Source organism: Nycticebus coucang, chromosome 14 (assembly GCF_027406575.1).
Source record: "Nycticebus coucang isolate mNycCou1 chromosome 14, mNycCou1.pri, whole genome shotgun sequence".
NCBI lineage: Eukaryota > Metazoa > Chordata > Mammalia > Primates > Lorisidae > Nycticebus > Nycticebus coucang.
This window is the reverse complement of record NC_069793.1, coordinates 14,589,676-14,602,074: the sequence shown is the minus strand read 5'-3', so window position 1 is coordinate 14,602,074 and position 12,399 is coordinate 14,589,676. Positions and strand designations below refer to the sequence as shown.

At 43.6% G+C, this 12,399-nt stretch overlaps 1 pseudogene; it reads right to left on the bottom strand.

The window, feature by feature from the left end:
* Positions 1-6,522: 6,522 nt before the first annotated feature.
* LOC128565126 (heterogeneous nuclear ribonucleoprotein R-like) lies at positions 6,523-8,709 on the bottom strand (annotated as a pseudogene).
* Between the last annotated feature and the right edge of the window lie 3,690 nt (positions 8,710-12,399).

Genomic DNA, 12,399 nt, shown 5'->3' with positions numbered 1-12,399 from the left:
CAGTAAGAACAAGGTACAGAGAGATTGCTTTTCCCAGCAGGAAGAAAGAGCGGGCCTCCCTCTGTGGGGAGCCTGACACTTTCCCAGAGGAAATCACCAGGCAAAACACATGGCCTTGTTAGGCAAATGACTTGTTTGTGTGAAAGAAATTCAGTCCCTACACTACTAAGCTGGGAGGAAGTCTCAGTACGGAGGGAGTGGACTGCCCAGGTTGCCTGCAGGTAACAGCAGGTTTATTCACTTGTAACACACCTGCTGAATTTCACCTGTAGAGGTGAAGCAGCGCTGTGTCCGCTCACTTTCCCTATCACATTCCCACCTGCATAAGTTGTCAGCTGCATCTTCTTTAAATAATGCCCCCTTCAGTTGTGTCAAGGCTCTGCTCCCAAATATGTAACAGCTTCCTGCAGCCTCTTTGTGCTAGAGTTTACGGTGATGCCGCCTAAGAATCAGTGCTCTTGGATTAGAAGATAATACATTCTCTTTTCTCCTTTAAACTAAGCTTAGCCACATGATTTGGTCTGGCCCAGGGGTTATGGATGGATGTGATTTGTGCCACTGGGAGCCATCCTCTGCTCTCCCACCTCCCCTCTTCTCTCACTGCCATGACACCTTGTAAAGTCCAAGATTCACGGGCTTCTCTGACATCACAGCTGCAGATTCATCACTGATTCATGGTGGACGTGAGCATGAGTGAGGAATAAACTTTTGGCTCCTGTAAGCTGATGAAATTTGGGTTTTTTAAAAATTTTTTTTAAATTAAAAAAATTTTTCAAGTTATCATTTTATTTATTTATTTGCAGTTTTTGGCCAGGGCCAGGCTTGAACCCACCACCCCCGGTATATGGGGCCGGCACCCTACTCCTTGAGCCACAGGTGCCGTCCTTAATTTTTTTAAATCATAGATGTATATATTAATACATTTATGCAGTACAAGGTCCTGGTTTTATATACAATTTGGAATGCTTACATCAAACTGGTTAACATAGCCTTAACCTCACTTTCTTAATTATCGTGTTAAGACATTTTTACTCTATGTAATAAATTTGCCATGTTTGTTATCAGAGAAGCATCCAGGGCAAATTTCTTTTCTTACTGTGGTCCAAGCTCTAGATCAGTGGTTCCCAACCTTCCTAATGCCGTAATGTATTTTCATTGTTAAAAAGGGGTCACGACCCATAGGTAGAGAACCGCAGCTCCGTATCATCTATCCTAACTCAGCTGGCGTCTCTGCTTCCCAGGTAAAGATTCTTCTTGCCTCCCCTTGTGGAGCAGCTTCTTTTCATTTCCTAAGCCTGTATTTAGCTATTTGACCTAAGACAATCATTTTTCTTTTTCTTTCTCTCTCTCTCTCTCTTTTTTTTTTTTTTAGACAGAACCTCAAACTGTCACCCTGGGTAGAGTACTGTGGCATCACAGCTCACAGCAACCTCCAACTCCGAAGCTCAAGCGATTCTCCTGCCTCAGCCTCCCAAGTAGCTGGGACCACAGGCACCCACCACAACGCCTGGCCATTTTTTGGTTGCAGCCGTCATTGTTGTTTGGCAGGCTCGGACTGGATTTGAACCCGCCAGCTCATGTGTATGTGGCTGGCACCCTAGCCACTTGAGCCTCAGGGACCGAGCCTCTTTTTCTTTTTAATATGAGAAGGTTCTAGTTGTTAGAGGCAGGATCTATATGACCCCATTCTTGCAAAACTGATTGACAGATGATATGTTGCAATGAATGAAGTCTTGCATTAAATCCTTCCCAATTTGCAAGTTCTGCCAAACTAACTTGTTAGTGAGCAAGCATTAGCAATCAATACACCTGTCTATAATCGGGGAGTAGGTCTTTTCTCTGCCCTCAAGCACACTGGCCAGCAAATCTGTCATGAAAAGCTCTTTTAGAAGAGAACTATTCAGGTTCTACCAGTTAGATCAGCTGGCAGGATCCTCCCAAAAGTGCAGAGAGGTAGTACCAAAGGGCTGTGCGTTCTTATGACTTGGTGGTAGATGGGAAAAGATAATAATTTGCTAGAGCTTTTAGTGATGGCTTGTGCTTGTTATCGTGATGGCTCTGAGTGGTGTGGGTTCATGATCTTAGACTGAGCATATGGCTGTGGAAGGAAAAGCCATGTAAAGGATATGTAGGCAGCCAAATGGATGTCTCTTATTGCCTTTGTGTCTTTTCTGATAAAGTGAAGATATATATTGGTGAAGCCCTCTCAAATAATCCAGAAAGCTGGGGATGAAAGGACTCTTGCTAGCTCAAAATATTTGGGAGTAGGAAAAGAGACCCAGAGAAGGGAGGGAAGGTGATTACCAAGAATTATATACAGCCAATGAAATCTAAGGCTGGAGAACTAATTTCTATCCAACAAAATAAAAATCCTGTCTGGGCGTGGTTGTTCACAACTATAATCTCAGCATTCTGGGAGGTGGGGGCGGGTGGACTGCTTGAGCTAAGGAGTCTGAGACCAGCCTGAGCAAGAGTGAGACCCTGTCTCTACTAAAAATAGAAAAACTAGCTGGGCATCGTGGCAGGCACCTGTAGTCCCAGCTGCTTGGGGGGCTGAGGCAAGAGGATCATGTGAGCTCAAGAGTTTGAGGTTGCAGTGAGCAATTCTACTCAGGGCGAGAGAGTGAGACTCAGTCTCAAAAAAAGAAAAAAGAAAAATCCTGATGTTACTGACATCACCATAGCCCTGTACTGCTGCTATCCCCTGTTCCACTGGATGTCCTGGGTTGTCTTAGTGTATTTTGTATTGCTCTCACAGAATATCAAGGTTGGTTAATTTATTAAGAAAAGAAATTTCTTTTTCAGAGTTCTGGAGGCTAGGAAGTCCAAGGTTGAGGGGCCTGCATCTGGGGAGGGCCTTCTTGCTGAGTCATAAGATGGCAGAAGGCATCACATGGTGAGAGAGAGCGTGGGAGGGAGAGCAAGTGATGGAACTCCCAGCCTCCAGTCCTTTGGTTATTGGCATGAAGCCATACATGAGGGTGGAACTTGGACACCTCCCATTCCTTCCCACCTCCCAGCTCTGTCGCATTGGAGATTAAGTTTTCAACACATGCTTTTGGAGGGATCCATTCAAACTGATGATTCAATAACCTCCCAGGGCACGGCCAGGCTCTCTGCACACGGCAGTGAACTCTTTTCCAGCTGAAATGATTTCCCCGTTAATTTTCTCTGCTCCCTCTGAGGGTTGGGGTGGGAGAAACAGTCAACATGACAGTCTAGGCAGAGTGTGACTGGTGGAAGGAAGTCAGGTTCTATTTCCATGGGAACGATATAGTGGTTTTTAAAAATAATAAATTGAACTTGAGCTTAACTATTAGGACCAAGAACTGAGACTGTGACAACATAACTTGACTAATTATTCCAGGAAATTGAGGCCTAGAAGCAGGGCTGCAGACTAGTAAATGACCTCCCTGTTTGCTTCATGGGGTCCAAACAAGCCGGTTTATCTGAACAAATAGTTGGCTCTTCTGGGCCAATAGCTTTTCTACTCGATTACTATCCTGGACAGTTTGCTCAACAAACAGTAGTTTACTTAAGATTGGCTTCCAGGCTCTTCCCTTCCGTGCCTGCCAATCTTAAACTATAATGTCACAAACTTTGTCCACTCCTGATAGTTTCCCACCTTGAAAGATCCACCTTAAACCACTTGAATCCAGACCACTACACCCTGTAAAAATCTTCCTTTGACACCTGTCTTTGGAGACTGTACTGATATTCTAGCAAGGTGATAGGCTGTCCCGCCACAGTAGGCCTGGGAAGTACGGCTTTGGCTGATCAGTGGGTTTTCTGGTGGTCATTGGAAGAGCTATCAGCTGACGATCTGCTCTTTGCCTAGGATTACTGGAGGGTATTTTGCTTCCTGTTTTTTTTTTTTTCTTTTTGAGGGCATTTCACTTTCTGTTTGGGCCATCTTTATTTCCCTGATGGTGGTGATAGGGAAGAAAAAGCAGAGTTACAGTCGCCTCTGTAAATGGAGTTTATTTTAACATACGTTCCCTGGTGCTGCCAAGAGGGTTCAGACTGTGTGAATGGCAGATCAGGAAGGCATCCTACCTAGGTCATCTTTTTTAACTTCTTCATTTCTGCACAAGGAAAAATTGAGGTTGTGGGACAATAAATCCTTCTCTAATTTTGGGGCTGATGCTAAAGTTGGCTACTATAAGCAATATCGTTTCTTGCCCTGAATTTTCAATTTAATCAACACAACACTGCTTGTTCTTTTTTTTTTTTTGAGATAGTCTCATTTTGCCACCCTCAGTAGAGTGCCATAACATTACAGCTCACAGTGACTTTAAACTCTTGGCTCAAGTGATTCTTGTGCCTCAGCCTCCTCAGTAGCTGGGACTACAGGCGCATTGTGCAATGCCTGGTGATTTTTGGAGATGGGGGTCTCACTTTTGCTGAGGCTGGTCTCAAATTCCTGAGCTAAGGCAATCCACCCACTTCAGCCTCCCAAAGTGCTAGGATTATAGGCATGCGCCGCTGTGCTCAGCTGCTTGTTCATTCTTGAAATCACCCTGGATTTGTCTTGAAGAAGTAGCCTCATTATTTATTGTGACTGACCATGGAAAATTCATGCTGGCATTAAGACTCGGGACAGCGCTGAGGGACAGGTAAGTGGCTTAGAGGATTGAAGCTTTCTGTGGTGGCGGGAGAGGAGGGACTAATGCAGTAGCAGGAGGAACCATTTCATTTTCTGATTTTTAAAAATGTTTTGAATAGATTTTTGAGTTTTATTGAAATCTTACATGAAAAAGAAATTGGAAATACAATCACATCAAAGAACAAATTGTCATGGCTTTGACATTTAATTTTGTAGGGCAGATTTCAAAAAGGTGTGATGTTATAACAATTTAAAAACACAGTTAACCTACTTCTAGGAATGCAAAACATACAATCATAGGTTATTTTCTTTCTTTCTTTTTTTTAGAGACAGAGTCTCACTTTATCACCCTTAGTAGAGTGTTATGACATCACAGCTCACAGCAACCTCCAACTCCTGGGTTTAGGCGATTCTCTTGCCTCAGCCTCCCCAGGAGCTGGGACTACAGGCGCCTGCCACAACCCCCAGCTATTTTTTGTTGTTGTTGTTGTTGCAGTTTTGGCTGGGGCTGGGTTTGAACCCACCACCATATGGGGCCGGCGCCCTGCTCATTGAGCCACAGGCGCCGTCCCCATAGGTTATTTTCAATACAAGAAAACTTAAATTTATTTGCGTTAATTTCTTAAAACTACTAAGACAAAGCACTAGCTTGTATTTTTTTATTATTAATTCATAGCTGTGTATATTAATGCAATCATGGGGCACCATACACTGGTTTTATATACCATTTGACATATTTTCATCACACTGGTTAACATAGCCTTCTTGGCATTTTCTTAGTTATTGTGTTAAGACATTTATATTCTACATTTAGTAAGTTTCACATGTACCCTTGTAAGATGCACTGCAGATGTGATCCCACCAATCACCCTCCCTCTGCCCATCTTCCCCCCTCCCTTCCCTCCCTCTTCCTCTTCCCCCTATTCTTAGGTTATAACTGGGTTATAGCTTTCATATGAAAGCCATAAATTAGTTTCATAGTAGGACTGAGTACATTGGATACTTTTTCTTCCATTATTGAGATACTTTACTAAGAAGAATATGTTCCAGCTCCATCCATGTAAACATGAAAGAGATAAAGTCTCCATCTTTCTTTAAGGCTGCATAATATTCCATGGTGTACATATACCATAATTTATTAATCCATTCATGGATCGATGGGCACTTGGGCTTTTTCCATGACTTAGCAATTATGAATTGGGCTGCAATAAACATTCTGGTACAAATATCTTTGTTATAATGTGATTTTTGGTCTTCTGGGTATATACCTAGTAGAGGAATTATAGGGTTGAACAGCAGGTCTATTTTTAGATCTCTAAGTGTTCTCCAAACATCTTTCCAAAAGGAATGTATTAATTTGCATTCCCACCAGTGGTGTAGAAGTGTTCCCTTTTCTCCACATCCACGCCAACATCTCTGGTCTTGGGATTTTGTGGTATGGGCTAATCTTACTGGAGTTAGATGATATCTCAAAGTTGTTTTGATTTGCATTACTAGCTTGTATTTTTATTTACAGCATACTCCATACTCCTATGTGATCTATCCCAAATCCAAAAAAAAAAGAAACTGTCCAAAACCAAAGGTTCTGCAAAATCATGATTTAATAGTGTGCTCAGCCTTTTTTGAAGCTAAAATGAAGCCTGAAACGATAAAAGCATTGTAACCCCCAGAATGAGGGAACTCTGCAAGCCCAATAATGTCCAAGAGCATTTAAGAAAAGATGAAAAATAAAAAGATTTGAGTATATACACAACAGTGATTTCTTTAGCCCAATACAAATGGCAGCAAATTGCTACTTAAAGATGAAATGGTTAAGCCAATTTTTTTTTTTTTTGAAGAATGTAGATCTAAAGAATGTAGAGCCAATCATATCTTGCCAATATCATTTTCAAGCCCTCACTTATCTATTTCCACAGTTACCCATAAGTATCCTGATAAAATTCCTGGTTGTTGTTATTGTAACCATAGTTACCAGGATAGTCACCACCTTGCTGAAGTGGCTGCTGAGCGATGGGTTGGGGACCCCAGTCTGTTGGTTGTTAGTCTGATGATGCTTGGAACCAGGTTGGTTGTACCCATCTGCCTTCCTCTTGCCTCCTACATTGCCCCCACAATTGCCCCGAGATCCATGGAAACCAGGGCCTCTCTGCTGTTGTGCAGGACCCCCCCTCTGTCACTCCTGGAGCCTCTTGGTGGTCCCAAAGGTGCCCCCCTCTGTGAATAGCCAGCTCTACCTCATGGAGGTGGTGGAGCACCTTGCCCTCCCCCCCTCCTCTTCCTCTTACTGCATAGCCATCATCATAGCCATGGTGGGATCCTCATAGCCTCCACGATAGTCGTGATAATCATAACCATAGTAATCAGCATAGTAATCTCCATCGCCATAATAATCTGGAGGGTAGCCATATCCACCTCTGCCCCCACCATGACCCCCACCTCTAATTGGAGGTGGCATTTGAGGAGGAGGGTGGTAGTAATAGTCTTCACATGCAGTGCTTCTGGAGGCCTGTCTAGCAGCTTGGCATTCTTTCCTTTTCTTGTTTAGTGGCTTGGCTAAGACTATTTCAATTTCTTCCCCATTTCTTTTTTTTTCTTTCTTTCTTTTTTGCAGTTTTTGGCAGGGGCCAGGTTTGAACCCGCCACCTCCAGTATATGGGGCCAGTGCCCTCCCCTTCTATTTCTTTGCCATTCATTTCATCCATAGCCTTAATAGCTGCTCCTCTGTCTTTGAAATGAACAAAATGCATAATCTTTCAACTTCTTCACTCTTTCAACTTTTCCAAATTCAGAAGATGACTTTTCTAGTGTTTCTTCTGTCACCATAGTAGGGAAGTTTCTCACAAATAAAACTTTCACCTTAGCCATTACTTCTGGATCTGGTTCTTCCACAGGGTCAGCCCATTCAACTGTAACTACATTTCCCCATACTTTTACTTTTCCACTCATCAGCCGGTGTCTGGCTTGTGCTGCTGACTTGTGATCCTCATATCAAGGAAGCAGAACCCCCGATTCTTCTTTTTGTCATCGGGTTGATGATAGGGAATAATGTCAACCAAACCCTCTGTGACTTTACTGAATTCTTCTAGAATGTTTTCTTTAGTCTTATTCTTCGGAAAGGATCCAACAAAAAGTCTGTTGTTTGCCACAGAAATGCATACTCCAAGGTGTTTACCAGGATGAATTTCATAGCTGTTGCTCAGTTTAACAGCTTCCTGTGCAACTTCCTTTCCACAGAAGGGGATGAATGCATATCCTCTGTTCTGACCAGACAATGGATCCATCATAAGATGAAGATCCCAAATGGGACCGGCCTTCTCAAAAAGGGGCACCAACTCATCCTCATATAAATCTCTTGGTATTGGGCGGCGCCTGTGGCTCAGTCGGTAGGGCGCCGGCCCCATATACCGAGGGTGACGGGTTCAAACCCGGCCCCGGCCAAACTGCAACCAAAAAATGGCTGGGCGTTGTGGCGGGCGCCTGTAGTCCCAGCTACTCGGGAGGCTGAGGCAAGAGAATCGCTTAAGCCCAGGAGTTGGAGGTTGCTGTGAGCTGTGTGAGGCCACGGCACTCTACCGAGGGCCATAAAGTGAGACTCTGTCTCTACAAAAAACAAACAAACAAACAAAAAACAAACAAACAAACAAAAAATCTCTTGGTATTTTACCTACAAAGACCTCTGTTCCAATTCCAGGTTCTGTCTGGTGGAGGACCACCGTACTTCCTCTGTCCTGTGGTTGCGTCCAGAGTATAACCAGTCCTCCCAAGCAAGGCCTTGATCTTTGCTTCATCAGGCCCTTTTGTGGACTCCTGCACCTTGCTCCCCTGGTTCTCTCTTTGCTTATGGATCTTCATAACGCCACCTAAAAATGCACTCTTGTTCTGAACATGTGATACGTCACTTTCTTTGAACTGTTGTAGTACAGACAGAGCTCCTTCTCATTAAATTCCCTGAGAGCATCAATTGCTCTTTCATCGAGATCAACATAAGCTACCAATCCTGTCTGAAATATTTCATCAAGTTTTTCTGCCACCTCCTGTAGGAGGCCTGCCTCTATCAGTGTCTTGTAGTGTTCTGTGTGAGTTACACTGGAAGTATCCATTCATTCTTCCTCTTCTTTTAACTGTACCTCATTACCGTTCACCTGATTAGCCATTTTAATATGCCAAGCAGAGCAGGGGCCGGTGGCTGAGCCCGTGACAATCAGCGCGAGGCACTTTGAAAACAACTAGAAATGGTGCTCGCGTGCCACCCTCTCCCCCTCATGAACCCGATTTTCTGATTCTTTCTGCTTCTTCTATCCTTTTTTTTTCTTTTCTGTTTAAAGTTGCCCTCCTGGTGCTGTGTAGAAACTAAAATCCTGGTAAGAATCAAGGCTTTATGGGGATCAATAGAAAGCTGGGCCCTAGTGGAAACTCTGGGAGCAGCACTTGGGATTTTGGGGAGACAGTAGAAATATAAACTTGTTACATAATTTTGTGTGAAATCTCAGGAAGTTTTAGGTTCTGTAGTGGAGCATAGACTTTGAAATTAGCTGGACCTGATTCCACCAATCATGAATGGTGTATGACCTCAGGTAAGTTAGGGTCTTGGTTTCCTCATACATGAAATAGGCATCCTCCACTCACAAAATTGTTGTGAGAGTAAAACAAAATAGTATGCAGTGTACTTCACAGCATGCCTGATGTATAACATATGTTCAAGAAGAAGATTAGCGATTAATTATCACGGCTGGGAAAGCACCTTTTTCAGGTAGCAGCTGTGTTCAATTAAAGTCCTAAGCCTTGTAGAATAAAAACAATCAGTATTTCTTTTATCATCTGCTTCCTAGAAGCTTCAAATCCAAAGAGGAAGAGGTGAAATACATGCAAATAAACAAATATTCCTTAATCCTGATTGGGCGTAACACTCGGCACTGGGCTAGTCTCAGTGGGGGATGACATGAAGCCTGAGGCTGGATTCCTGCCACGGAGAGGCCACCGTTGGGTTGGGGAGGCGAGAGGCACAGCCAGACAGCAGCGGTGAGCAGAGTCTGGGAATGTAACTCTGCGGGAATCACTCAGCACTGTCCCAGTGACAAATGTGCTCACGTCTATGTGTTGTTCCTGGGAAGTGGAGAACTTGTAACAAAAAACCCAAACAGAGACAGGTGAGGGACCAGGTGTTAGAAAACAGTAGATTTCATTTCGGCCTCAGAAGTGCTGCCTTTGGCCCCTGCTTCTGGCCAAGGTAGGCACCGGGATATGAGAGGAATCTTCCAAAGAAGCCTAATTCTGGGTAAGCTTTGTGCACAGCAAGAGTCCTGAGGGATCTGGAGATACCTCTTTACCCTCAGTCTGGCTCCTCAGGAGCCAGTTTTGACCTCCAATGACCTCAGGACAAGGATTACAATATTTGTGCTATTCCCCAAAACACTACATAGGTCACTATGAAAGTTTTGAGACACTGCGTAATGGTCCATGATTTCAATTCCAAGAAACAGACTTGGAAATAGCATTGTTTCTGATTTCACCTTGCTCAGTTTATTGGTGTTTCTAGAAGGGCTTTGAGGACAGGATCCTCCTGTCCTTGAGGATTTTCCTGATTTTTGTGGAATCTCAGATTTTCATAATGACCCGTGTACCTGTTGTCCTAGCTAGCTTCACGTCTAATCCCAACTTCACTCATTATACTGTTTTTCTTGTCTTGACTTAGATTTTTCTGGAAAATTTTTTTTTTTTTTTTTTTTTTGCAGTTTTTGGCCAGGGCTGGGTTTGAACCCACCACCTCCAGCATATGGGGCCGGTGCCTTACTCTTTTGAGCCACAGGCGCTGCCCTTGACTTAGATTTTTATTTTATTTATTTATTTATTTTATTGTTGGGGATTCATTGAGGATACAAAGAACCAGGTTACAATGATGGCTTGTGTCAGATAAAGACCCTTCCATAATATTGACTTGGATTTTTAGATCGGAACCTTCTTCTCCTGGTATTTGGCCCTTGGTTCATCCTTGGTGTAGAATCAACATTCTGCCTTCCAAAACCTGATAACTTGTCCTGGCTCTACCCTGCTGAGGGATTCCAGGCTTCAGCCTGTCACCTTGAGACCGCAGGAGCTTGGCTGAATGTGAATGGGTGTGATGGTGCTGTAGAAGAGGGAGATGATTGTAAGATGAGGGCAAAGGCGGACAGAGCTGTGCTTTGGAGTTCAGTGAATGCATTCTTCAGAAGGTGACCAGGGTGACAGTGGTGGAAAAGAGGGTAAGCAGAACAAGAGAAGAGGATGGGCTCAGCCTTGGTAATATCAACACAGGCCAGTTGTTGTAGGGAGGAGAGGGGGGAGGGCACAGGACTAGTGATTCATGATGTTGGGGCCACAGAAGGATAAAAGGAGGATGTCATTGTACATGGCCATGTTGCTGGTACCAGCAGCCAATGTCCTTTTAAGACCTCAGAATGATGAGTGCTAGGGAAGCAGGGAAACTGGTGTCAAATGAGTATCAGCCGTGCCACATGCCAGGCCTTTTATTATAACAAGTTTTGTCTTCATACAGTTTTCTTGCTTACAAAATATGCGAGGTTTAGACATCAGTCTAAAAGCAGATTTAGACATCAGAACTGTTTGATTCCATAGCCCATGGAATTTGTTTCTGTGTCTACATTTTTCTGTCTGTTCTAGTATTTCTGATTCCTGGTAAAAGAGAAATAAGGAATTCGGGGAGCGTGGTTGAGTAGCCTGGCATGGGGTTTGGGGTAGCTTAATTACCCAATAGGTCTGGGCTGTATTCAGGGGCCTGTGACTTCTCAGTGACTGCTGTGCTGGGGAATAGGAAATGAAGGACTCAAATAGCAGAATGAGGGCCTGAGAAAGGCCACACCCCTCACTGTGTTTCCTCTGTGCTGAGAGTCTCTCCCCATGGAGAACTCTGGTTCTTTGGTGGCAGACCTTGTCACCTTTGTTGTCATCAGATCTGTGGCTTCACTAAATTTTCTCCACTGAGTATAAATAACAAGGGAGATCAGATAATAAAATAATGCAGGTTAGAGAAATTATCCAGTGTCAGGATAACTATTAACAACAGCTAATAAGTGCTGGGCATCAATTTAAGGCCTGGTGCTATTCTAATAACTTAATAGATGTTAAATATCCTTTAATTCTAACAACCACCTTATGAGGTAATTAGTGCTAACATACTCATTTTTCAGATAAAGAGACCAGATTGTACAGCTTTGTCAGACAGAGCTGGAATCCATTCCTGGGCCTATCTCCAAATCTCATGTTCTAAACCTTAAGAATATGCTATCTCCTTAAGGAGAAAAAAAAAATAAAATAAAACCAGTGAGACGGGACAAGATGGCACAGACACAAAAACTAAGCTCCATGAAGCCACTAGAGAGGACTCTGTAAGATTTTGGGTCTAAATTGAAGATGGCCCATTAGAGGTCATTTGGATTCTCTCTTGCTACTTAGGAAGCCTCCTTAGAACATAGTGTCTTACAATGATGTTGTTATTTCAATTTGTTATTTCTCACACTTCTGTGGATTAGGAGTTTGGGCAGGGCTTGGGCAGGTGGTTCTTCTGCTCTACAAGGTATACACTGGAATCACGTGGCTGGTGGCCAGGCTGTCCTGGAAGGCCTAATGAGGCCTTACTTATTGCTGGGTGCTCAGAGCTTCTCCATGTGGCCTTTCCACGTGTCTCTCTGGGCCTCCTCTCAGGGTGGTGGTCTCAGGATAGACTTTCAGGATGGATTAGGTGGAAGCTGACAATCCTCTTTTAGGCTGAGCCTGGAACTGGCACACTGTCACTTGCC